The sequence below is a fragment of the Mesocricetus auratus genome, unplaced genomic scaffold, assembly GCF_017639785.1.
Source record: "Mesocricetus auratus isolate SY011 unplaced genomic scaffold, BCM_Maur_2.0 Super-Scaffold_100691, whole genome shotgun sequence".
Taxonomy (NCBI): Eukaryota; Metazoa; Chordata; class Mammalia; order Rodentia; family Cricetidae; genus Mesocricetus; species Mesocricetus auratus.
In genome coordinates this window covers 57,032,155-57,056,081 of record NW_024429267.1, presented here as the reverse complement: position 1 = coordinate 57,056,081, position 23,927 = coordinate 57,032,155, and the positions used below count along the sequence as shown (strand labels likewise).

At 44.8% G+C, this 23,927-nt stretch overlaps 1 long non-coding RNA gene across 1 annotated transcript in view; it reads right to left on the bottom strand.

The window, feature by feature from the left end:
• The window catches only part of LOC121137647, a 28,002-nt gene extending 10,139 nt beyond the window's left edge, over positions 1 to 17,863 (bottom strand). The window contains exon 1 of the long non-coding RNA XR_005874937.1: positions 16,185 to 17,863. This is a non-coding gene — a long non-coding RNA (uncharacterized LOC121137647). The remainder of the gene's footprint in view (positions 1 to 16,184) is intronic.
• Positions 17,864 to 23,927: the final 6,064 nt, after the last annotated feature.

The following is a 23,927-nucleotide window of genomic DNA, read 5'->3' as shown; positions in this document are numbered from 1 at the left end:
ATTGGCTTGAAATGCTATCCACAAAAGCATATGATTTAAGGGGCATTTAAGTGTCTCTGCATGTCTCCATCTCTCTCTCCCTGTGTCTCTCTGTCTCTGTTTCTCTCCCTCCCTCCCTCCCTCCCTCCCTCTCTCTGAAATTCGTAAATGGTCACAAATGAACATAGATAATCTTTAATCAGAGGGAGAGTGGGAGACCGGGTGGCCCGGCCAGCAGCCTCCGCTGCTTCGAGAAAGCCACAGCAGCCCCAACTGTGTGACCGGAGCCCTCTCCACACTTGCACACCCCATGCTGCAGCTGAGCCCAGACCAGATTCCCAAGAGGTGCTTAGTCAGCTGGGATTTATGTGCATGAATAAGCCCGAGTGACACACAGAAGGGTCTGGCATGAACAGAAAGAGCACTCTAATTAGGGACCAAATGGATCATAATTTTCAAAACACCTGAACATTGCTATCATGGTTTGAATAGGAAATATCCTCCACAGCTTGTGTGTTAAAGCCTTGGTTTATAATTGATGGTGCCATTTGGGAAAGTTCTAGAAGATTTAGGAGATGGAAAAATTTCTCCCTACCAATCTATCTGTCTGTCTGTCTGTCTGTCTATCTACCTATCTACCTATCATCTATGATCTATCATCAATCTATCTATCTACCATCTATCATCTACCTACTTACCGATCTGTGATCTATTTATCATCTATCAATCATCTATCATCAATCTGTCTCTCATTCATCTATCATCTATCTGTCTCTCATCTATCTACATATCTATCAACCATTTATCTCCCTGTCACTCTCCAGGGAACAGTAAGTGTCTTACCTACTCTTAGAATTATTGAGAGATGCAAGCATAACCAGCAGAATACAAGAGATGGAAGAGAGAATCTCAGGTGTTGAAGATACACTAGGGGAATTAGATTCATCAACCAAAGAAAGTCTTAAGCCCAACAAATCCCTAACACAATATGGGACACCATGAAAAGACCAAACCTAAGAATAATAGGTATAGATAGGAGAAGGTGAAAAAACCCTCAAAGGGGCAGAAAATATATTCAACAAAATCATAGAAGAAAACTTTCCTAACCTAAAGAAAGACATGCCAATGGAAGTGCAAGAAGCTTACAGAACACCAAATAGAGTGGACCACAAAAGGAAGTCCCCATATCACAAAATAGTAAAAGCCCTGAACATGCAGAATAAAGAAAGATTATTAAGAGCAGGAAAGGAAAAGGGCCAAGTAACATACCAAGGCAAACCTATCAGAATCACAACTTACTTCTCCATGGAAACTCTGAAAACCAGAAGGTCCTGGATAGATATTCTACCAACACTAAGAGACCACGGATGCCAGCCCAGACTTCTATACCCAGCAAAACTTTCAATCACTATAGGTGGAGATAACAAGATATTCCATGACAAAACCAGATTTAAACAATACATATCCACAAATCCAGCCCTACAGAAAGTTCTGGAAGGAAAACCCCAACTACAACCAGAAAAACATAGGCAATAGATAATCCCACCTTACCAACAGCCAAAAGAAAAAAGAGGTAGAAATCCACATATAATTCCGCCACCATCAACCATTCCAAAACAAACAAGATTGAACAATCAATGGTCATTAATATCCCTCAATATTAATGGTCTTACCTTGCCCATAAAAAGACACAGGCTAACAGAATGGATTTGAAGACAGAACCTATCCTTCTGCTGCATACAAGAAACACATCTCAGCCTCAAAGACAGACATTACCTCAGAGTTAAGGAATGGGAAAAGATTTTCCAATCAAATGGACCCAAGAAACAAGTGGGGGTAGCAATCCTAATATCTAACAAATTAGACTTTAAAATAAAATCAATCAAAAGAGATGAAGGAGGCCATTATATTCTCATCACAGGAGAAATCCACTAAGATCAAGTTTCAATTCTGAACATCTAAGCCCCAAATGCAAAGGCACCCACGTTCATAAAAGAAACATTACTAAAACTCAAATCACATATAAAGCCCCACACACTTGTAGTGGAAGACTTCAACACCCCCACTGTCACCACTAGACAGGACTACCAGACAGAAACTTAACAAGAAGCAAAGGAACTAATATAAGTTATGACCCAATTGGGATTAACAGACATCTATAGAACATTCCATCCAAATACAAAAGAATATACCTTCTCAGCACCACATGGTCAAAAATCGACCACATACTTGGCAACATATCAAACCTCAACAGGTACAAAAAAATTGGAATAACTCCATGCATCTGATCAGACCACTATACATTAAAATTAGAATTCAACAACACAAATTGCAGAAAACCTACAAACTCATGGAAATTGAATAATGCACAATTACACCATTCCTGTGTCAAAGAAGAAATAAAAAAGAAATTAAAGACTTCCTAGAATTCAATGAGAATGAAGATGCAACATACCCAAACTTAGGGGACACTTTGAAAGCAGTGCTATGAGGAAGTTCATAGCACTAAGTGCCCACATGAAGAATAGTTGTAGGAGTGAACCCCACAAAGCTATCCGCCCAACAGGGCGTGGTCAAGGTAGAGATAAAAGGAAGTGAAAGGAAAAGGGGCTTCCCTTTTTTCTCCTGGAAGCCAGCCACGCTTCTAACTCCTGGTCTGTGCGACTCTCTCTCTCTCTCTCTCTCTCTCTCTCTCTCTCTCTCTCTCTCTCTCTCTCTGGTAAATAAATATATTGTTTTCCCTATATAGCATCGAATATCGTTATATCTGGTACCAGAAGTGGTTTGGAATTACAGCCCACGCCTTAGTGGCGGGGAAACTGCCTGAAATCGGCATCGTTATAAATAGTTACACTAGAGGATTAACAGCACAACTGAAAGCTCTAGAACACAAAGAAGCAAACTCAACCAGGAGGAGTAGAAGCCAGGAAATAATCAAATTGAGGTCTGAAATTACTAAAGTAGAAACTAGGAAAACAATACAAAGAATCAATGTAATGAAGAGTTAGTTCTTTGAGAAAATCAACAAGATAGACAAACCTTTATCCAAACTTATAAAACAGCAGAATGTGAACATGCAATTTAACAAAAGCAGAAATAAAAAGGGGGACATAACAACGGACACTGAGGAAATCCAGAGAATCATCAGATCATACTTTGAAAACCTGTGCTCCACAAAATTTGAAAATCTAAAGGAAATGGACAATTTTCTGGATAGATATCACTTGCCAAAATTAAATCAAGAACAGATAGGCAATTTAAATAGACCTATACCAGCAAAGGAAATAGAAGCAGTCATCAAAAGTCTCCCAATCAAAAAAAGCCCAGGGCCAGATGGCCTCAGTGCAGAATTCTACCAGAAATTCAAAGAACAATAGAAGCAAAAGGGTCTTTGCCTAACTCTTTCTACAAGGTTTAAATAACCTTGATACCTAAGCCACACAAAGACACAACTAAGAAAGAGAAATTCAGACCAATAACCCTCATGAACATTGATGCAAAAATACTCAATAAAATACTGCCAAATCAGATCCAAGAACACATCAGAAAACTCATCCACCATGATCAAGTAGGCTTCATTCCAGGGATGCAGGGATGGTTCAACATACGAAAATCCATCAATGTGATCCACCACATAAACAAGCTCAGAAACAAAAATCACATGATCATCTCACTACATGCTGAAAAAGTCTTTGACAAAATCTAACACCCTTTCATGATAAAGGTCTTGGAGAGATCCGGGATAACAGGAACTTACCTTAAAGCTGTATACAGCAAACCAACAGCCAACATCAAACCAAATGGACAGAGACTCAACAAAATTCCTCTAAAATCAGAAACAATACAAGGCTGTCCACTCTCTCCATATCTTTTCAATATTGTCCTTGAAATTCTAGCTAGAGCAATACGACAACCAAAAGAGATCAAGGGGATACACATTGGAAAGAAAGAGGTTAAAGTTTCACTATTTGCAGATGATATGACAGTTTACATAAGTGACCCAAAAAACTCTACCAGGGAACTCTTAGAGCTCATAAATACCTTCAGCAATGTGCCAGGATACAAGATCAACTCAAGAAAATCAGAGCCCTACTATATACAGACGATAAAAGGGCTGAGAAAGAAATCAGAGAAATATTGCATTTATAATAGCCACAAACAACATAAAATACCTTGGGGTAATGCTAACCAAACAAGTGAAAGACCTGTATCACAAGAACTTTGAGTCTTTAAAGAAAGAAATTAAGGAAGACACCAGAAAATGGAAAGATCTCCCATGATCTTAGATAGGTAGGATCAACATGGTAAAAATGGCAATCTTACTGAAAGCAATATACCGATTCAATGAAATCCCCATTAAGATCCCAGCACACAATTCTTCACAGACCTTGAAAGAACAATTCTCAACTTTATATGGAAAAACAAGAGACCCAGGATAGCCAAAACAACCCTGTTCAACAAGGCAACATCCGGAGCCTCACCATCCCTGACTTCAAGCTGTAGTACAGAGCTATAGTCCTGAAAACAGCTTGATATTGGCACAAAAATAGACCAATGGAATCGAATTGAACACCCCGACATTAACCCATACACATATGAACACCTGATTTTATTTTTTTGGTTTCTCGAGACAGGGTTTCTCTGTGGCTTTGGAGGCTGTCCTGGAACTCGCTTGGTAGTCCAGGCTGGTCTCGAACTTACAGTGATCCGCCTGCCTCTGCCTCCCGAGTGCTGGGATTAAAGGCGTGCGCCACCAACGCCCGGCGAACACCTGATTTTTGACAAAGAATCTAAAATTATACAATGGAAACAAAGCATCTTCAACAAATGGTGCTGGCATAACTGGAGGCTGACATGTAGAAGACTGCAGATAGATCCATGTCTATCACCATGCACAAAACTTAAGTCCAAATGGATCAAAGACCTCAACATAAATCCAGCCACACTGAACCTCTTAGAAGAGAAAGTGGGTGGTACCCTTGAACAAATTGGTACAGGAGACTGCTTCCTGAACATAAAGTAGCACAGACACTAAGATCGACAATTAATAAATGGGATCTCCTGAAACTGAGAAGCTTCTGTAAGGCAAAGGACACAGTCAACAAGACAAAAAAGGCAACCCACAGGCTGCGAAAAGATGTTCATTAACCCCACATCTGACAGAGGGCTGATCTCCAAAATTTTAAAAGAACTCAAGAAGCAAATCTCCAAAACACCAAAGGATCCAATCAAAAAATGTGGTACAGAACTAAATAGAGTATTCTCAATAGAGGAGACTAAAATGGCTGAGAGACACTTGAGAAAGTGCTCAACATCCGTAGCCATCCAGGAAATGCAAATCAAAACAACTCTGAGATGCCATCTCACTCCTGTCAAAATGGCTAAAATAAAAAACTCCAAGACAGTTTATGCTGGAGAGGATGTGGAGAAAGGAGAACACTCCTACACTGCTGGTAGGAATGCCGACTCGTACAGCCACTTTGGAAATCAGTATGGAGATTCCTCAGGAAAATGGGAATCAGTCTACCACAAGACCCAGCAATTCCACTCTTAGGCATATACCCAAAAGATGCACAATCATATAACAAAGATGTCTGTTCCACTATGTTTATAGCAGCACTATTTGTAATAGCCAGAACCTGGAAGCAACCTAGATGCCCCTCAACTGAAGAGTGGATAGAGAAAATGTGGTATATTTACACAATGGAGTACTATTCAGCAGGAAAAAAAAAACAATGGAATCTTGAAATTTGCAGGCAAATGGATGGTACCTCCTGAGTGAGGTACCCCAGTCCAAAAAGAGAAACATTGTATGTACTCTCTCATATATGGATTTTAGACATGAATCAGGGGAGTGCCAGCAAACAATCCTACTGCCAGAGAGTCTGGAAAACAGAACCTTCATCCAGAGACTGATAGAAGCAGAGGCAGACACCCACAGCCAAACACTTAACTGAACTCCTGGAATTCAGTGTCAGAAAGCGAGAACTGATGAGCAAAGGGATTAAGACTAGGCTGGTTTAACCCACACAAACAGTTAACCTGAACAAGGGGGAGCTCTTGGTATATTTACATAATGGAATATTACTCAGTGGTAAGAAACAATGACATCCTAAAATTCACAGACAAATGGACAGAACTAGAAAAAAAAACTATCCTAAGTGAGAGAACCCAAAACCAGAAAGACAAATATCATATGTACTCACCCACAAGTGGATACCAGACATAAAGCAAAAGATACCCAGCCTACAATCCATAACCCCAGAGAAGCTAGAACCCTCTTCCAGAAACAGATGGAAGCAGGTGCAGGAATCCACAACTAACCAATGGGTCAAGCTCCTGGAGTATAATCAAAGTGAGGAAAGAGTGGTAATGTGAACAAAGGAGTCAAGACCATGACGGGGAAACCCACAGAATCAGCTGACCCAAGCTAGTGAGAGATCACTGACTCAGGTCTGACAAATGGGGAACCTGCATGAGACCAAACTAGACTCCCTGAATATAGGTCACAATGGTGTGGCTGGACAATATATGAGGCCACTGGCAGTGGGTTCAAGATCTAACTCTAATGCACAACTGACTTAGTGGAGCCCATTCTATAAGGAGAAATACCTTGCCCAGACTAGACATGGGGGTGTGGGGGTGGAGAGGTGCCTTGTTCCTGACTCAATGAGATGATGGGACAGACTTAGTAGACTTCCTAGGGGAGGCCTCACCCTCTCCATGGGAGGAGGGAGGAGAGAGGAGTGGAGGAAGTGGAAGGAAAGGAGGGAGGGGGAACTGGGATTGGAATGTAAAAAATAAATTAATTTAAGAAATGGGAAAAAAAGAGTTGCCTTGGTTATGGTGTCTCTTGACAGCAATAGAAATCCTGAGCAACAGTACGAGTGTGTACATGCATATGTGTATGTGTGAGTGTGTATATATGAGTATGTATGTGCATTTGTGTATGTGCATTTAAGTGTATGTGTGATTATGTGTGTATGTGTATGTGTGAGTATGTGTGTATGTGTATGTATGTGTGCATATACTCAGCTATGTGAGTTTTATCATGTTTTCACAGCAACTGTATGTAACAACTCTGTGTCAGTGGGGCGGAGAGTGGAGATTTGAGGATTGCATCTGGAACACTACCACAGATGCTGGGAACTGGAGGGCTGCACAGTTGGACTCTCGTTGCTGACAAAATTAGAAATATTTCTCTGCTCCCACAGTGGGTGTTGAGATGAGACAGACACACATGAAATTAAGTGGAACAGAAGTAAACAGTGATTGTGGTCTAGAGAGGGGGCGTGCTCATCAGCAGACTAGACATTAGCTGCAGAGGCAGCATTTTCTTCGGTTGATTAAATTATTTTAATATTGACAGAGTGAATAATAATTTTATTGGAAAATTTTAGCTTCCATAAAGAAGAAACATTTTCCAATCACATTCATTTGAGGAAAGATAATGAAATAGTTTTTAAAGATTGGATAGAACCATTAAAAAAAAATCCACTATGCCTCTTTCTTTCGATTTCATTTCATTGAGTATGTAAAAGGATTAGAGTTTTATTTTCTTGCCTCCTACATTTTAATTAAAGTTTTATATTTAATCTTGAGGTGAAATGCCCACGTTTATTTTAAAGGTTGATTTTATTACTTATGTAAGCATATGTGTGTACGTATGTGCGGGTAGCCTTGGGGGCCCAAAACGGGGTCCAGTCCCCTGGGACTGGTTGTGCGTGGGAGCTGAACCTGGGTCCTCTGCATGAGCAGCAAGTGCTCTTCCCTACTGAGCCTCTCTCCAGCCCTGAAAGAGGAAGCTTATGTCATAAAAGAGTCACGTACGTCAGAGCTCTTTGAATATTAGGAGCAGAATTTATCAGCAAATAATTTTTCTGAGAGACTGTTTTGGCCAAGATAATAAACACATCGTGGAGTGAGTGAGTGTGAGGCTTTAGCACTAGTTTACTCTGAGGCCCCGGGTCTGTGTGGCCAGACCTGGAAGATTAATGTCTCCTGAGGATCATAGTAAGTCTAGAAAGGCAGGACTCGAGAGGACACACGATCGCCTAAGTGATTCATCAAGAAGATGTAAAAGGCTGGAGACTACGATGTCCAGAGCATGGTCACATGCGTCCCAGTGCCTCCTGCAATGATGTTGGAACCTGGCCAGGGGGTGTGGGGAAGGCTACGTGAAGCTGAATGATCAGGGAGACACTGGTGTGGCGGCACCGGTAATGCCTGTGGGTCATTCTTTCAGACAGCTTGGGTTAGGGCCTCGTCCATCCTTAAGGATCTCAGAACGTCCCAGCAAGAGCATATCAAACAAGTGCTTGACACGCAGGGTTGTGGGTAGCTGGTCACATTGTGTCTATACCCAGGAATCACTAAACAGGAAGTGTGGGATGGCTATAAAACCCCACCCTGTCCCAGAGACGCACTTCTTCCAACCAGGTTTTGCCTCCTGAAGGCTCCACAACTGTTCCACTGGGAACCATGTGGGGGACATTTCCCATTCAAACATCATTATCTGTATGAGAGTTTCCCATGCAATGTCTCTCGTGAATCCTGTGGGCTCAATGAAGACCCCACTGAGTGCCTCCACCCAGTTTGCACAACAGCGGGTGGAAGATGCTGTCAAATGTAAGGATGTGGTGGTGTGAATGAAAAATGTCCCTCATAGGTTCAAGTATTTGAACACTTGGTTCCAGTTGTTGGCACCATTTGGGGAAGTTGTGGAACCTTTGGGAGATAGAACCCTGCAGGAGGAAGTGTGTCACTGGGAGGTGGGATTTACGGTGTTATAGCATCTCCACACTTCCTATTTTACTGCTCTTTGCTTTGTGTGTGTAGATGGAAATTGCAATCAACCAGATTTCTGCTCCCATTGACTGTTGCTATGACCCCTACTCCCCCACCACCCACCCCATCCCACCCCACCACCCCCACACACACACATGCACGCCACCAGGACTATATATATCCCTCTGGAACTTCACCAAAAGCCAAAATAAACTCTTTCTTCCTTAAGTTTGCTTCTGATCACGGTATTTCCATCACAGCAACAGAGAACTACTACAAAGGGCTTTCTTTTATGACCTTCAAAAACAGGGCATTAGCTGGGCTTGGAAGCACATGCCTATAAGCCCAGCCCTAGGGAGACAGAGGAAAGATAATGGAGAATGTCAGAACAGCCTGTGTGACATAACATGTACAACCCAGCCTTAATATGCAGTGAGATCATGTTTCTGAAAAACCAAGGGCTGGAGACATTCTTCAGTGACAGAATGCTTCCAGCACAGCAAATAATAACGAATAATGATAGTGCACTAAAGACAGTGTCAACAAATCCTTGTTACAGCAAGAAACAATGTTTCTCCCTGTCTGTCACATTGTGTCTATGTAACCAGCTCTCATGTTTCCAGACCTGGGATGGCTGTCTACTTTTAAGAAAGTTTTCCACTTCTGGTGACAAGGGAGCTAGGATCCTGCCTGCTGCTCCTTCACTCAGCTGACAGGCCCCTGCTCAGAGGCAGGTTAGCATCTCTGAGAAGCCTGCAGCTGGGAGCAAGCACCTTACAGAAGCAGCAATTAGAGTAGCAGGCACAGTCCCTGCTGCCAGCACTCACAACCGTCCCTCGGTGCTGTCATTTCTCAGAAGGCACAATGTTTAGCCTGTAGCTTTTGTGAGCCTGCAGGCAAGCTAAGGGCAGAGCAGGGGGGAATCGCCTATTGACGGCAAAGCAAAATAACTCTGTTTAATTCATTATAGTGTTCACAAAGACTTTCTAAAGGAACAATGGCAAAAATCTTCTGAAGGAAGAGAAAGTGCATGCATATTTTATGCATATTAAGCCAATGACTACACTGAAGACAACGGCATTTAAAGATCCTTAGGTCTCAAGGCTTCTGTGCATTGGAAAGAGATGTCAGAGAAAACTGGCCGTGCGGTCACGAGAGTAACGTAGGGTCTGAGGATAGAAGTGAGGGTGATGAAAAGCACATCCGCCGCTGAGCTTGGAAATGAATGCTCACAGAGAGTACACTTCAGAACTGTTAGAAAACCAGGTTTGGGCGTTTATAAAGTGGTACTCCCAAGACCAGAAAATGATGGACCAGAATCATTCCGCATCCCAGTACAGGTATGACATCATTGGTAATGCCTTGAACAGGTATGGCATCATTGCTAATGTCTTGTACAGGTATGACATTATTGGTATGCCTTGTACAGGTATGATGTCATTGGTAATGTCTTGTACAGGTATGACATCATTGGTAAGGCCTTGTACAGGTATGACATCATTGGTAAGGCCTTGTACCATGCCATTGACACTCACTTGTCGTATGCTCCAATGGCCACTTCGAGCTCTGCACCACAGGGGCACAACCCATCTCTTCCTACTCCATTCCAATACTCAAGGTGAAGTTGAGGCAAGTTAAGGATTGAAGTATGGGTAAGGGGGTTAAGGGGGTATCAGAACCAAGTCTGGGTGACAAAAGATGGTTCAGTTTTGCACTGGGGATTTATTCACTATATAGCCATTGTTGACAAATCCTAGTAGTGTAGATCAGACAATCATTCCCTTGAGAGAAAGATCTTGGAAGTGATTACATGCAAAGAACATACCCCTGTTCCCTAAAGAGCTAACATGTGCATTTTGCTTCTCCTTCAGGAGTGACATCCAGTTGGATATCAGCCAGCACAGAAGGAGCTGGAAGGGACAACCTCAGCATGTAAACCATTTGTCACCTCTTAAGCTGAGAAGGACACAATACACAGAAAAAAAAAAGCTAACTAAGTCTCATTCCCTACAACACCCAAGTCTGGATTTCACTGGCTCTGGTCTCAGGGGTGATGCTGTAGCTCACACAGTTCTAAGTTCTAAGGAGGAGTTCTAAGGAGCTCACTGGCTACCTCTGTTACCTGTCCTTTTCTTTCTCTCTAGAGATGTCTCAGAACCTCCAAGTCAATGGGCTCAATGAGACTTATCAAAGCCAGAAAGAAGCTCACTCCAAGCCGTGCTCCCTGCGGAGCACTGATGATGGGGTGAGCTAAGGTTGGATAGAGGCCTGACCTCTGAGTTCTGCCCCCAGCTGAGTCACACCAGCATAAAAGGACGGAGAGACTAACGGATGGAGGGGGCGGGAGCAGGCCACACCAGGTGCTAGAAATAACTAAGGAGCCGCAAGTGTGCAACTGTCTACTTCAGTGAGGCCCCTCGGACTGTCCCTAGGGACAGATGGCAAATGCTAATGCAAATGTGTCACCAACTCGTGTCAAACGGCTGCAAACCAAGACTCCTCTGAGGTGGGGGTGGGGAGAGGGACGCGGACTTGATGGCAGTGGCCAAGCGCGCATCAGCCTGTAACTGAGGGTGGGGAGCGGATAACGGTGGAGGGACTTCCGGCAGTTCTCACCTACTTTTTCCAGGCCAAGTTAGGCATCCACTTTAGTCAGTGCAGGGGACTCTGAGGCTTCAGCCGCTTGTCCCACAGGACATTTTATACCTGCCCCCACCTCACCCAAGGAGAAGCCCTTGCACACCAGGCAAATGAAACTGGTCTTCAGATGTGAAGCCCGGGTTGGGGCTGCCATCCTTGCTAAAGATTCTGTGGGCTGTGTAGCCAACACTAGGGCATTTCGATTTCTACACCTTGCTGGAGACATCACCCAGGGCCTCTGGCTCCTTGGTCATGAGTCCTGTAGAATTATGGGTCAGGCCTGCAGAATTCAGAGAAACCTTGGCCACGTCTCTAGTGGAGTCCCTTTGAGCTCAAGTCATTGTATGGGGCTTCTCACCTATCCAAGAGCTTTCCCAAAGTAACATCAAACACTGTCCCTTTACCACCAAACAGATGAGCCTATTACCCTCCCTACTGCCACAGTGGGCTAGCGTTGGGGGGCCCTCTGTGGGGCACAGCGTCTGCTCTCCCTGGGCTGTGGGCACCAGGGCTAGTGCCAACGCCAGGGTAAGCACTATCAACAGCCACAGCAGCCACCTAGGCATGCGGCCCACCATAAACAGCTATTCTCTTTTCTCAAGGAAGTATTGTGTGTGTGTGTGTGTGTGTGTGTGTGTGTGTGTGTGTGTGTGTGTGCAGTTACTTAAAGAGGCCAGAAGAGGGCATTTGATTTCCTGAAGCTGGAGTTATAGGTGGTTATGAGCCACCCAATCTGGGTGTTGGGAACCAAACTTGCAAAAGCAGCGAGTACTCTTGCAGCTGATCCATGTCTGCAATCATTCTCCCCGTTCTTAAGAGCCTGGTCCACACATGCCAACACACGCCCTCACCCTTCCATGCTCTCCTGTGCTCAGCTCCACCCACAATCTTTCCCACTTCAAAGGGGTTGTCCAATTTTAATTTGCATTAAATTGGTAACACAGTTTGGGAAAATGCAGATTCTTATCTTGGGTCAGAGCTAGATGTCTTCATGAATGCTGTTAGTATTCAGGCATCTGTCCTGCCCTGTCCTTGGGGTGCTGACAGGATACGCCCTCAGCTGCAGCCACTAAGAGTACCTCCCATGCACATTCACCACGTTCCCTTTTAAAAGGGTCCTGCCCACACCCATCCTCCTCTCTATCTCTCTCTGTCTCTCTCTCTCTGTCTCTCTCTGTGTGTCTCTGTCTCTCTATGTCTCTGTCTTTCTCTCTCTGTCTCTCTCTCTCTCTCTCCTCTCTCCCGCTGCTCCTGTCCCTGGAGGCTGGTCTCCCCTCTCCCCTTCCCTCTTTTTATGATCCCATTCCCTAATTTAAAAAAATATACCTCCACTTGAGCTCTGTCGAAGGCTGTCTTTCCCTCTCAAGACACTTTTTTAAGATTACAACACCTGCTCCTTTTTGTCCTCCCAAGAACCCTTTGTTTATTTTTTGTTGTTGTTGTTGTTGTTGTTGTTGTTTGGTTTGGTTTGGTTTGGTTTTTCGAGACAGGGTTTCTCTGTATTGTTTTGGAGACTGTCCTGGAACTCACTCGGTAGACCAGGCTGGTCTCGAACTCACAGTGATCCGCTTGTCTCTGCCTCCCGAGTGCTGGGATTAAAGGAGTGCACCACCAACGCCCGGCTCCAAGAACCCTTTGTAACTAGTGGGAGATAATGACCAATGTTTGGACACAGAACAGCTGGAAGCCCACATGCTCTCCAGTGCTGGCTGCCATCAGCTTTGGGACAGTCATGTATCTGGGATCCTCACACAGTTCACCCAGATGAAAGAGAATAAAGCATAAGGTGCTGACAGGCTTGGAGAGACTGTGAAAGGTGAGAGCCAGGTGTTGAAACATCTCTCCCATTGGACTTATGCGCCAATCTTGCAAAGGGAGGCATGTTGACAGAGAGACAGACAGACAGACAGACAGACAGAGAGAAACAGAGACAGCGACACAGAGAGATATAAAGATAGAGACAGATAGAAAGGATAAAATGTAGACTCGTGTGACAGATTTTAGAGTCTGCTCCACATTGCATTAACCCCATCACATACTACAGATCCCTGACGGATGAACAAGGTTGTTGTATCCAAACTCACAGCATCTGTAGTTACCTGTGCAAGATCAAGCTATTTAAGATTCCATTATGGATGAGGGAGGGACTTTGGGGGCCCCACTGCTAACTAAGGAGCTATTGTCAGTTGACAGCTACTGGAGGAGAGACAGTCACTAGCTCCAGGGGATGGCCCCACACCCCTGTTCGTATGGGTGGCACTAATCAGACTCAGGAGGGAAACTTTAAAATGAAAGGACATGAGATTGGAAGAGAAATGTGTTGCGATGTCAAAGGAATAGGATAGGGGTGAGTATACATGATACATTGTGCACATGTATGAAAGTTTCAGAGAAGATGTGTGGTTTGAAAAAGTGCTTGAGGGGCTGAGGAAACGGTTCAGCAGTCAAGGTCATTGTCTGCTCTTCCAGAGGGCCTGGATTCTATTCCCAGCGTAAACATGACGGCTCACAGCTTCTAGTAACTCCAGTTCCAGGGGATCCGCTGCCATCCTCTGGCCTTCGTGGACACTTTGTGCCATGGTGCATAGACAGACATGCAGGCCAACAGCTGTGCACATATAACGCAACCCACGTAACGCAATACATCACAATACGAAGGACCTCGGAAGCAGGCAGCACACTGACTTTTCCGCCCCTTGGGCATCCCAGCCTCCGGGTTAAGCCAAGCATGTGGACGCCAGCCCTGCTGGTCTCCATGCGGCTCTGTGAAAACACAGCTTCTCTGGCCTCCTCGTCACATCGCTGAGGAGGAGTATTCAGCAGTGGTGTTTCCATGAGAACAGATGTGTCGTTCTGAGGCTTCAGCTGTGCTTGCCTGCAAACCCTGGGCTTCTCCCCACCCTGTATAAGATGCCTGGATTAATAGGCTTCCTGCTCAGATCATTGTTCCCAATGCTTCAGTCTTTAAAATGGTTGGATGTGCATAAATGAAGATTCCTTTGCTTGCTCAGGTCTAGCAAACACACACATGCAAACACACACACAAATCTTTCCATGGGCTGGGGAGGTGGCTCAGCCGGGGAGGTGTTTTCTCTGCAACCTGGACACCTGCTTTCAGATATCAAGCTTCCGTGTAAAAACAGCAGGTGGGTTAGTGACCCATCTATTACCTCAGCGCTCAGATGGAGAGGACACAATTCCCCCCAAGTGAGCCGGTTGGCCAGACTCACTGCAGCCGAGATCTCTGTGGGCAAGTGAGAGACCCTGCCTCAACATATAAGGTAGAGAGGGATCCGCGAAGACCACCAACTCTGGCCTCCACACATGTACCCACATACACTCGTGAAGGGCAAACAAAAATGCCATGTTTTAAGGGTTTTGGGTTATCAAATACACTGGAGATAGTTACAGCGCGTGAAGGACCATAAGGTTCTAGAAACCACTCCTAAAAATAAAACAGATCAAAGATAGTATGAACTGTCATGCTGGCAATGAAAGAGTACATGCCCGTAAGAAACATGCACACCTACTGTGGGCCCCCTTCCTTAGACAGAGACCCCGGAATGCAGGGGCTACAGTACATGTGGACCCAGGCACATCTGGGTTCAGATCCTGTCTGCTCCAGCCTTTTTTGGGTTTGGACAAGTCACTCCGTCTCATTTTCCTCCCAGGGGTTCATTTATGTCAGATGCTGCTGTTCTGGGAGGACCCTATCTGCTCTCCAGGCTCTCCTTCCTAGGGCAGCAGTTTCCAGCGTGAGGGGAGAGGGAATGAGGCAATGACGATGACCCCCTGCATCATCTTGACAGCTCCTCCCGTCAGCTAGAGATACCTTCCCAAATCCTATTTTTCTAAGCAAAAATACTGTAGGAACGGGTTATATGGCTTAAACGTTAAGACTCTTAGAAGGCAATGAGGGAGACGAGGGAGAGAGGAGGGTGAGGAAGAGGAGAGTCGGGGTGGCTGATGGGAGACAGTCTCATGTGATACTTTTGCACTCAGAGGCAGACAGAAGAGGTAGACCAGACTCCCTCCAACAAGCCTACGCTGCAAACAACTCAGCTGCCGTCTGGCTTGTCCCTCAAGTCACCCCACTGGGGCCATCTGCCCTTTCTTCACTGAGTCCATCTTTATAGGTCATATTGATTAGGTCAGGCGATTTCCCTTCCCTGCCCCTTCCCTGGACTCTGCCCTCCTATAGCAGTCAATAGTTAACAAGACACCCCACAGGTGTGCCCAAAGCCAACAGGATCTGAGCAATTCCTCAGTTGAGATTCCCTCTTCTGAGATGACTCTAGGTTGTGTCACCTTGACCCTAATGGGGACTATGACAATTGTCCATATCCAAAGTGAACACTGGCTCCTTTAGTAGAGCAGCGGTCACTTTTTACATTACTTACAGAAAAACGTCTTCCTCTAGTGGGGATACGGCGATGTCTATTATTCCCTCCCTTGTAGAATGCTATTGCAGTAAAACACTGTAGGTGGGACAGGATGGCCCACGCCTTTGATCCCAGCACTCGGGGGACAGAGGCAGGTGGATCTGTGTGTGTTCCAGGCCAGCCAGGAGCATTGACTGATCCTATTTCAAGGGCTAGATCAGCAATATTTGTAGCAAGGAGGCAAAAGAAAGCCCTCCCTATTTTATAAGCACAGACCATTGTAGAAAAACGTTTTGATTGTATGTATATATGTATGTGCATGTGTGCTTGTGTGTATATACATATGTTATATATGTGTGTATTTTAGACAGTATATATGATGTACCACAGGCTTACCTTGATCTCGTGACCCTCCTGCCTGTCTCCTGAGCTCTGGCACCACAGGGACGTACACTGCATGTAGCCTCGGGATGCAGTTGCTGCAGAGGAATCCGTGTAACTTAGTTCAAGCTCGGCACCACCCTATCCGATGAGCAGCTGTGGTGGACTCAAGTTTACCCCCTGTACTATGACCAGGAGTGGGATCAGGCTGACTGAACTCAGAGGCAGATTCCCAGAGTGTGAAGCCCCCTCCTCCTTTCCGTTTGCCCTGATCTCCTCTCCTGGCCTGCGCTGTCAATGGAGTTTAGGAGTCGGCCTTCACTGATGAGAAAGAGCATTTTTAACCTTGAAAATAGTCTTACGGAATGTAAAGGGGAGGATTGGAGGCACCATGAGGAGCAGGGACTGGGGGTTGGCTATGGGGAGCATGTGTCAGGGAGCACTGGCCCAGCGTGTGGCGTCCGAACGAAGCTTGGGGCGCCTTCGAGGAATCTCCGTGAGTGCTGCGGTTCCTGAGAAAGTCCAGAACACAATTCATGAGAAGACACAGAGGGACTCACACACTTCAAGCAAACATGACGCCTTTGTCCCTGTGCTTTTGCTGTGGAAAAGAAAAAAAACTCGCTGGCCAAAGCCTCTGAGGCATGAAAACAAGCTTCAGGCTTCAAGCGGGACAGGCCTGGCTGGGACAGCCAGGGAGGTGACAGCAGAAACAGGAAACAGGAACAGTTCTCCCAGGTTTCGAGAGACCAGTCAGCAGTAGGGCTGGAGCCTGGTGGTCTGAAGAGAAAAACCTATGGACAGAATTTTCTTTTCTTTTTTTTTTTTTAAGATAGGATCTTGGGTAGCCCAAGCTGGCCTCCAACTCACTGTGTAGCTGAGGATGGCCTTCAGCTTCACCTTGGATCTTCCCGACCCCTGTTCCCAAGTGCTGGGAGACAGGCACCGCTGTGCCCATCTTACTCGGTGCTGGGGATTGAACCAGGCCAGCACACTCCCGATTCAGCCGGCATCCTCAGCCCAGGATTTTCTATTCACTCCGTAATCAGTGACTCAGGAATGAGGGCCTGAGGAGCAGAGGGCAAGGCGCAGGGAGCCTTTTCAAGGAGAGCCGGCCCCGTAAAGTCAACAGATCTCACCCCCGCATGCCCTGTACACAAATTCATCTCCCCGCAGCCGTGCCCTGAAAGCCTGCTTTGCACCGCCCTGCAGCGCCCGTGGAGTCTGCCGTCAACTGGCAGCATATGTCTGCCAAACGCGTTCTACTTCTGTCCAAATATTTTGAAAATGTTGTCTAGTGTGGGCAGAAACCCCAAAAGTAAAGGCAGTAGAAATCCGTTTGCTTATCCCGGTACACAGGGTTCCCCTCTGCCCCTTCCTGCACCTGGCGGCAGTTCTCGCAATACCCTTACGAGCCACCCGACTTACGGTTTGGGGGCTTCCGTGCCTCTGCCCACCAGGCTCTCTCTCTCTGTACCACACCTTCCTACTTCGTCTGTAGAAAACCTGCGGCAAAGGAATGAGGCTACCCTTCTCTCTGACACTCGGAGGCCTCTAGCTGAGATTGGGATTTGCTTCTGAGATTCCCGAGAGACACGTATTGGAGCATAGTCTGGTCCAGGAGTAAACATTCTGCGTGTCTTGCTGTCTGTACAGCCGTCCGAGCTGCAGATATGGACATTATGGCAGAGACAAGTTTGCCTCTGTTGCTGTGGCAAAACATGACAACAAAAACCAAGCTGGGAAGAAGACGGTTGCTGGGACCCGCTGGTCAAGTCTCATCCACAGTCGGGAGCAGAGAGGCATGGGTGCGTGCTCACTTGCTCGTCTGTGATCAGCTCAACTTCTTCACCCTTATTACAATTCAGGGTCCTTGCCTAGAGAACTTTGCTGCCCACAGTGGGCTGGGTCTCCCCACACTAATTAACTTAATTAGGACAATTCCCTACAGACATGTCCATGGGCCAACCAAATGTAGACAGACCCTCCCCTCCCTGAGACCTTCTTCCTAGGTGAGTCTGTGTTGCATCAGGTTGACAATTAAGTTAACCATTACACTCCCCCAAGATTCCTCCTTTCCTGTCATTTATGTAACTCCCAGGACTGTGGGAACGTGAGAGCCTGACAGATCACATGAGCTCTCTGAATCTGGGTGTCAGAAACGAAGAATTCAAGGCACGGCGTGGATTCCATGATATGAGAGAGATAGTATTAAGACACATGCAAGGAATATATGCGCAGCCCCTAGGAGCTGGAAGTTCCCACCATAACCAACAACGAGCAAGGGAAGAGACCGTCAGTCCCACAGTCACAAGGAACCAAATTCTGCACAGCCAAGAGGCTTCCTCCAAGCACTGGGTAACTTGCTAGTGCTGTCTTAAAGCTAAACACCTGCCTGCCTGTGACTCATCAGTTCCTCTCCCAACAAACAAGGGAAAGGCAGATTAAGTTCAGAATATTCACACAATAGAATAACACTGAGCGATGAGGAAACAATGGTACTGAGCCAAAGAAACCAGACATAAAGTCAGCACATTCCATTTTTGTGAAAAATCTATCAGCCATGAAATTGGGGCATTGGGGCTTGGGAGGAGGCTCAGTAGATGAAGCACTCACTGCACAACCATGAAGACATTAATTAAAATGCATTCTAAACCTTAACCAAAAACTGTTTCCCAGTACTATATAATAATCCTTGAGAAAAACATAATATTTGGAAATACAAATTAAACCAATGTAACTTATTTTTGAATGGGGAATGAAGATGTTTTAAAACTTACCCTCATTAATCAAAAGATAAATTCTTCAAAACTGAACAATAATTCCTTCAGGAAAATCAGTTACTTAGTGCTCTCATGTCTCTTCTGGAGTTTTATATAAGATCTTCGGGGTCCCAGGAAGCAAATTCTAATTTGTACCTGAGCCCATTTCTCCTGAAAGGATGTAGGTTCTGCTGTTTGCCATTGGCAACTCAAAGACACTAAATTCAGGCACTGTGTTTTTCTAGAGATTGGCTTCTTTCTGGAGCTGAGGCGATCAAAAATGAATCTCAACTCTGTGGGTGCTCCCTCACCCTGAGACATCAAACCGAGAACTTACGGACATGAGAAATGAGATTTCTCATGGGGTCAAAGGAAAATGTAGCTTTTACTAGGAACTGTGCTGACTTCGTTTGTGTGGTATGAAAGCCCCCTCAGGACTCCTGGAATCAGCAAGAGATGACAGCATTTGACAGTGTGATCATGTACCTTCTGAAATGGTTCAGAGATGTCTTGGTGTGGTTTTAAGTAGTGTCCGTGCTTGAAAGATTTCTCTGAAATAGAAACCAAGCTCAAATGTTTTCCCCATCCAAGTCATATATAAAACATCTAGGCAGTCAAAGCCGGAATGGGTTCCATAGCAACAAGGAACAGTGTCCACTGTGGGCGCCTGCTGCTCTATCTTCAGGCCTGCACATGGCCTCCAAATGTGACCTTCTTTGTGACAACAACTCTCCATACATCTCTGCCATCAGTTCCCACCCATCCGCCCATCTGTCCATCTGTCCTTCCACCCACCCATCTATCCTCTGTTCACAACCACTTATTCCAAGTCTGGCATCTAATTCACGGCAAGCCTCTCTTCTCCCCTCTTCTCTCCTCTCCTCTCTTCTCCCCCAATCTGTACTCTCCTCTCCTCTCTTCCTTCTCCCCCATCTGTACTCTCCTCTCTCGCTCCTTATCTCCCACTCTCCTCCATCCCCCCTCTCTCCCTCTAGCCCCATCTTCTCTCCCTCTCCTCCTCTCTTTTCTGCTTCTCCTCTCTTTCCCATCTCCCCCTTCTCTTACGTGCATTCTTCCCGCCAGCCTGGTCCCAGAGCCGCATCAGTCCCAAATGAACACAAAGGACGCTATATTAATTAGGAGGCTGTTGGCCATTGGCTTGTTTTCTTATCAGCTATCTCTGACTTAATTATTAACCCATAACTGCTAATCCGAGTATTTCCACATGGTCTTCTCTTACCGGAGAGTCTGGACCTCGTACTCCTCTGGTGTCCTACATGTGACTGACTGTGCCTTTGTTTCCCAGAATCCTCCTCAACTCCTAGTCCCACCTATCTTGCTTTCCTATTGGCCGACAGTGCTTTATTTAATAAACCAATAAGACAACATATACACAGAAGGACTTCCCCCATCATCTCCTCTTTTCTGTCTAAATAAAAAGAAGGGTTTTAACTTTAACATAGTCAAATTATATATAACATAACAGTTATCAATTAAGAACTATAATTACAATATTTAGTCCATTAACACTTAGTAAGATTTAAAGAAAGTATTTTATCATCTATCCTATCTGTGTGAGTCTAAAGTCTTACCTATAACTTATCTTTTATCATAACTAAGGAAAACTATAATTATAAGTAGCTGTCTTCAACTCCATCAAAGACCACAGAAGGATAATATATAAACACTAGGATTGACAGAGACACCTCACCACCTGGACAGTCACCTGAAGTTCTTCTGTAACATTGGGGCATCCATCTTCAGTCCATAGGCCACAGTATATCTGGAAGACTTCTCAACAAAGCAGGAAATTTTAAATTGACCATCTGCATTGGCAGTTTGTCAGTTATTTTTCTGTGTCCTGCAGAATGTCTGGCAGCTTATTCCATGAAGCAGGAACCCTGTAGGACTGTCCAAGTACAGCAGTCATTTTCCTGGGGGTCCTGTATGTCCGGTTTATACAGCTACAGTCAAATAGTCCAGGCGAGAGCAGTTTCTTGCCCAAATGGCTAATCTTGCCATGTTGAAAGCAAACTCCATAAGCAGTTTCTTCAATGCCCATCTTCCTCTCAGACGTCATTGGTGTGCCAGGAGTAGTTGTGTCTCACTATCATGAAAAACCCTAAACCATTTAAATGCCATATATTCTGTAGGTCTTTGAAAGGTTTGAAGAGTATCTATCTATCTTAAATATATCTCTGTATATCTAGAAAACCTAACTGACTTAACTATAAGTTTTGACTATTGTAGGTAACTATCTATAATCTGTACTTAATTATACCTTACATTTTTATAATAATTTTTATTTAACTTTTTACACATGTTACTCCCAGCTCCCTCTCGCTTCCCTCCTCCTCCCCTCCTTCCCCTAACACCCCGCACCATCCCCCCTCCACTCTACAGGGAGGGTAAGGCCTTCCATGGGGGATTTAAAAAGTCTGTCACATCATCCCAGGAAGGGACTAGGCCCTTCCCCATGTGTCCAAGCTGAAAGAGCCTCCGTCCATGTGGAGTGGGCTCCCAAAGTTCATTTGTGTGCCAGAGATACATACTGATCGACTATCCGAGGTCCCACAGATTGTCGAGGCTTCCTCTCTGACATCCAGGTTCAGGGGGGGTTTGAATCAGTCCCTGCTAGCCTCTCAGTCATCAGTCTGGGCTCCATGCGTTCCCTTGTTTAGGTCAGCTGCCTCTGTGGGTTTCGCCAACGGGATCTTGAATCCTTTGCTCATCACTCCTCTTTGCAGCTGGGTTCCAGGAGTTCAGTTCAGTGTTTAGCTGTGGGTGTCTGCCTCTGCTTCTGTCAGGCACTGGATGAGGGTTCTAGGATGGCACATAAGGTAGTCATAAATCTCATCATCAGGGGGAGGGCATTTAGGGTAGCCTTAATGCCAGTTGGTGTCATTCTTGTATATCTCTGAAAATCTCATTAGTGCCTGATCGCTATAATAGCTTCCTCTATTATGGCATGTCTCATCCTGCTCTCCTCTATTCTTACCCTGACTCAACCTTCCTGCCACCCCATGTCCTCTTCTCCCCTCCTCTTCTCCCCCTCTCTTTCTCCCATCTCCCTCTCCCCTCCTCTCCCCCCCATGCTCCCACTCTCCTCAGGAGATCTTTTCCCATTCCCCTTCTCCAGGTTACCTACCATTCATATCTCTGTTTCCCAAACTCTCTGGTGGTGTGGATTGTAGGATGGCAATCCCCTGGTCCATGTCTAAAATCCATATATGAGTGAGTACATACCATGTTTGTCTTTTGGTGACTGTGTTACCTCAATCTGGATGGTTTCTTCCAGTGCCATCTATTTGCCTGCAAATTTCAAGATTCCATCGTTTTTCCCACTGAGTAGTACTCCATTGTGTAGAGGGGCATCTAGGTTGCTTCCAAGTTCTGGCTATTAAAAATAATGCTGCTATGAACATAGCTGAGCAGATGTCCTTGTTGTATGAATGTGTATCTTTTTTTTTTTTTTTTTTTTGGTTTTTACGAGACAGGGTTTCTCTGTATTGTTTTGGAGGCTGTCGGTCCAGCCCGGCCTCGAACTCACAGAGATCCGCCTGCCTCTGCCTCCTGAGTGCTGGGATTAAAGGCGTGCGCCACCACCGCCCGGCTATGAATGTGTATCTTTTGGGTATATGCCTAAGAGTGAAATTGCTGGATCTTGTGCTAGACGGATTCCCATTTTCCTGAAGAATCTCCATACTGATTTCCAAAGTGGCTGTACAAGTTGGCACTCCCACCAGCAGTGGATAAGTGTTCCCCTTTCTCCACACCCTCTCCAGCATAAACTGTCATTCATGTTTTTTATTTTAGTCATTCTGATGGGAGTAAAATGGTATCTCAGAGTTGTTTTGATTTGCATTTCCCTGATGGCTAAGGATGTTGAGTACTTTCTCAAGTGTCTCTCAACCATTTTATACTCCTCAATTGAGAATTCTCTATTTAGTTCTGTGCCCCACTTTTTAATTGGATCCTTTGGTGTTTTGGAAACTAGCTTCTTGAGTTCTTTGTAAATTTTGGAGATCAATCCTCTGTCAGATGTGGGATTAGTGAATATCTTTTCCCATTCTGTGGGCTGTCATTTTTGACCTTACATTTTTAAAAGATCAGTATAAACACAATATCTAAACAAGAGGAGAAATATATATATATCACAAAATTGATCTTAAATTTGTATCAATAAATGAAAATCCATACCAATATAAAGTATTCATTTCTGTACCATTATCTCCCTTTTACCTTTAGAAAGAGATCGGTTGTGATCATTAACCATTTATAACCAGCCCCATTTAAATGAAAACAAAAATTTATAAACAATATTTGAGAATTTGGGCATCGTTCATTCCAAACTGCTTCCTGCTGGTTGGGGGCACTGTCCATATCATGGGGATCATGACAAAACATAGAAACCTGGCTAAGTCCTTGCTTTTTGTAGTCCTTACCCATGTATCATACCAGCTGTTTCAGATGCTGAACTGCCTGGGACACTGCTTCAGGAGGTCTTGCTTCATCAAATCATAGAGGCCTGGAAGGAATTCATAGCCTTTCCATTTTCTGTGAAAACAGAAACAAAAACTTTTTTCCCAGGTAACCTGTCCTTATGTTTAAATTTAGAAGTCAAAGCATTTTCAAAAGATGTAAGTTAGATTAATTCAGCAGCATTCATAATCAAGTATATTTCAGCAGTTGTTCTTTCCTTAGCCACTGAACAACTGAAAAACACAATAGTATACAGTATCTGGACTCTCTGTGTACTTTCCATCTTTACATGGGCTTTTTATTTATCTATTTTATTACTCTATTTCTTTTACTTTTATTTACTATTTTTTTATCTGAGATAGGGTTTCTCTGTGGAAATTCATCTGCCTTTGCCTCTGGAGTACTGGGATTAAAGGCTCTGTTTCTTTTACCACTATCCTGTTTCTTTTTCTCTCCCAAGTGTACATGTATTTTTAAACACACTGTAAACCTTTTAGAGTCTTTATGTTTTTCT